Below are 4,564 nucleotides of genomic sequence, written 5' to 3' on the forward strand. Positions count from 1 at the left end.
TCCCCGAGGATGTTTCAGGATGGACAGCGGGGGAAGGGGCTAGTTAATATATAATTTACAATCCCCTTCCTTTTCAAAATTAACATGTATTCATTCATATAGGCTGCGCACAACTGTGACGCAGACAGAGTTGTAAGTAACTGCGTTTAAGTAAACGGTGTTACTTAACGCAGTTACTTTTCAGGGTAACGAGTAATCTATCAGATTACTCGTCCTTTCCCTGTAACGCCGTTGCCGCTACTTTCGGCTGCAGTGTGTAATGTTCTGGTACCCCTGGTACCCTTATTTCCACATTTCTCTCTTAATATTGCGTCCCATCTTGCTATCCAAATGGAACGCATACACCTTTAAGGGCAATGACGTCATCGCCGGGCGCCGATATGAGCGGCTATTTCAATCGCCGGCTTTCTCTCACTCATTGCTCGTTCAAACCGCATGTTGCCTTGTCTTGTCCAATGCTGCCGGAGCTTCAAGCTATTCCCCTTGCCTGAACAAGACCGGAACCTCGCTACCGATCCAGTATCTCGCTACCGGATTACTCCATTACTCTTGGACCTTGCTACTACTAACCCATCTAGTGATAAGTACCCCGCAGGGGATTCCTTCCTCAACCTAACTTTCACTATCTACTACTGCATACTAAAGAGACTATTACTATCTAAGCTATTTCTATCATCTGCATAGATTGCTAGCTCTTGGGACTACCATCACCTATCATTGCACTAGGTTACTCTCTCTTGCATACTTCATCTGCTGTCCCCTACCACCTGCTACTATACATGATTGCTAAAACCTATCTGCATACTATCATCACCTACCACTCTCCTGAATACTACTACTAAGTGCTCACCATTCTATTGCCTGTCTCTCACCTCTATTCTATCTTATACATTCTATCACTCCAGGAACATCATATTGAGTGTATGTATATTTGCATGATGTGAAAAAGTAAAGTGCGCTGGTCTGTGATATGCTGCTACCAGATGAAAAAATATGTGATAAAATAATTGATGGTGCGCTATATCAAAAATTATAAAGTGTGTATTCCAATCAATACAAACACAATTCCAAATATAAACAAAATATATATACAGAAATAGTGAAGAAAAGTCCCACGACACGACTGTGTCAATAGTGAGACCACCAACAGTGATGGTGACAAGTGAAAGTGTCTGCTGTACAATACAAATCAAAATGTAAATAAACGGTGTATAAGTCCCAACACAATTATATCAATGGTGAAACCACCAACAATGGTGAGGTGCTGACAGGTGATGGTTAATTCGCTTTGTGAATTGAAGTTCCCTCCACCTGCTGGAAAGCCTCCTTACCGGACGGAATAGGGTAAGTGCTTTTCTCTAGTGAAAATGAACAATCCTGGTGCCCAAACTGAACAAAGTTCTCCCTGCCGTGCATTCACAAGGGCCCGTCAGGCCTCTTACAAGATCAAATGGGTATATCAAGCACTGCACACTGCCCTCAGGTTCAACCGATATTGGTAGCCACAATGGATGTAGAAGTCCTATGTCACTCCACTGTTCACATTCGGGTAGATTTCTGTGTTCAGATAGTACTCATGGCCACTTGTTATGGGTGATTATGAGGATCATTTCGCTCCAGCATTAACATGTAAAAGAATAACTGCCCATGGTGCATTACCCTTGATATTGCTTTATTGAATAAAAATTGCACTTACATGTATGCGGAATAGACTTCACATAAAGATAAAAAGCGTTGAGGGATTCCTAAATGCCTGGGTCCGGCTGCAGCTCGGATCCTAAGCGACGTGGTGACGGCACGCCTCCTGCCTGACGCGTTTCCGCCGATTGGCTATCTTCAGAGAAAGGAGGTTCTCGCGCGCCGTCACTTCCGTCCTTTTATTCTAAAGGGAGCCGCGTCACTTCCGGTGTCTGCAGAGGAGGCGCCGGAAGTCTCTTACGGGTTCCTCGGCTTCAAATTATTAAATATACCCTAATATCCATAACAGTAATCTAATCTGGAGGTGGTTTAGTGATATTGGAAACGGAAAGGTTCCTCTTTACTACTTTGAGTACATTGCAAGTGACTGTATATCCCCTCATTCTCGATCTCTCTACTGCTAAAATTCAACTATTTAATGTTGGATGTACTTTGAACTCTCAATAAGGAGTATATTTTTTCCACATTTATAATTGGGATAAAATCTTACATAGATATCTCTATTTAAATGTCAACCTTGACACCGGAAGTGAAGGGTCCGATATTCCTATAACTAGGGGTATGTTGACATATAGATGTATATTTAAAATCTAAAGCTAAAATACAGCGTAATACCTTTTAAAATATATAAATGAATAAAACACCTCTATATAAAAAATACATTCTATAAAATAATAAAAGATTTTATCATACCAGATCTCTATATGTGGTCTGGATGTATGTATGTATAAAAAGTAGCATGCTGGAAGGTATAATTTTAATACTAGCTATGTATTAACTGTTGTTAATATGAGAGTTGATATCCCAGTCTATGTTATGACCTCTAGGTCTATAACATTTTAGCTCATAAATCCAAAAGGTCTCACGTCTCGAAATTGACCTTTGTAGGTTACTACCTCTCCAATGTGGTACGTGTTTTTCAATGACCGTGATTTTGAGTTTTTTTGGATCTTTGTTGTGGCAAGTAGCATAATGCTGGGAGACACTATGTCCTGGGAATCCATTGTGGATATTTGTTAAGTGTTCTCCAACACGAATGCCTGCTGTCCTAATAGTCCTACCTACGTACTGTAGGTTACATTCGCATTGTAGTAGGTATATTACACCTTTGGTATCACATGTTATGAACTCTCTGATGGGATATTCTTTCCCTGTAGTGGTGGAAGTGAATTTGTTGGTTCTCAGTGTAATTGCCTCTGTACATATCCGGCACCTTTTGCAGGGATAAAAGCCCTTCATGTTTGGGAATATCTCCATCTTGATGGGTCTTTCGACTGGGTTTCTGGCTATTAATTCCTTCAGGTTCGTCGCCTTCCTGAAGATTATTTTGGGTTGGGTCGGTAAGACTTGCCCTAAGATTTTGTCCTCTTGTAGGACACCCCAGTACTTCCTAAAAATATAATTGAGCCACTTGTAATTGCTGGAGAACTTAGTGGTGAATGCGTATTCAAAGTGAGGAGAAGTTGAAGTATTTTTACATTTTGGTTCCACTAAGTTCTTTTGCTCCATGGGCATGACATTTTCAATCTCTTTGTCCAGCTCCGAGGTGTCATACCCTTTTTCCACGAACCTCTGCTTCAGGGTCCCTACTTGTTGTTGGAAATCTTCTTGTGTAGTACAGTTCCTGCGGATCCTTCTAAATTGACTTCTAGGTACTGAGCCAAGCCATTTGGGATGATGACAACTGTCGATAGCTATGAAACCGTTTCTATCAGTTGGTTTGAAGAAAGACTTGGTTGCAAAGCCCGAGTTTTTACGATAGATCACCAAATCAAGAAAGTTGATGGAGGTATTGCTGTATTGGTAGGTGAATCTAATACCCCAGTTGTTACAATTGAGGTTATCCATGAAATTTTTCAACGATATTTCATCTCCTTGCCATATCAGCAGTGTATCATCAATATACCTCCTCCAAATGACCAGTTCTTTCACACGATTGGTGAAAATGTTCCGGTCCTCCCAGAGAGCCATGAACAGGTTGGCTAAGCTGGGGGCAAATTTTGCCCCCATAGCCACACCTGTTCGCTGGCGATAAAAATTCTGGTTATAGTAAAAATAATTGTGATTCATCCCAAAGGTTAGAAGGTCCAAAATAAATTGTTTTTGTTTGAGCGGAATATCATGGTTCGCATCCAGGAATACGCTGACTGCTTCGTACCCCATCTCATGTGGTATGATGGTGTACAACGAGGTGACGTCCGCTGTAACTAGTAGTACGTCACCTTGAATCTCAACCTCTGTGATATCCTTAATGCATTGTGATGTGTCCTTAAGGAAAGCAGGTGTTTCCTGTACTAGAGGTTGTAAGAAATAGTCAACGTATTTTCCTATCCTCGAGGTTATTGATTCGATTCCGCTGACTATAGGCCTCCCGGGTGGATTATTCAGACATTTGTGAATTTTCGGGAGGTAGTATATAGTCGGGATTCTCGGTGAGACAGGGACTAGAAATTCTTTTTCTTTCTCATTTAAAATTCCCATATCAAAACCTTTATGGATAAGTTTTTCCAGCTTCTTTTTATATAAGGAGGTGGGATCACTTCTTAGGACTTCGTATGTGGTCTGGTCTCCCACCAATCTATCCATTTCTTGGATGTAGTCATCCTTATTTAATAATACGATCCCTCCACCCTTGTCAGCTGGTCTAATCACTAGGTTCTTCTTCTCACATAGGGATTTAATACCCTTTTGTAAATCTCCTTGAGGTTTGAATTCCAGCTCTTTTTCTTCTAGTTCTTTAAGAACCAGATCCCTAAATATTGTAACATGATGGCTTGGGACTCCTGGAGGATTAAACAATGAGGCATTCTTCAAACCTGATGGAATTACAGTTGAGGTTTGATAGGAAACATAGTTCCTCTCTCCT

This window comes from Pelophylax lessonae (genome assembly GCF_965119305.1).
Source record: "Pelophylax lessonae genome assembly, chromosome: 12".
NCBI lineage: Eukaryota > Metazoa > Chordata > Amphibia > Anura > Ranidae > Pelophylax > Pelophylax lessonae.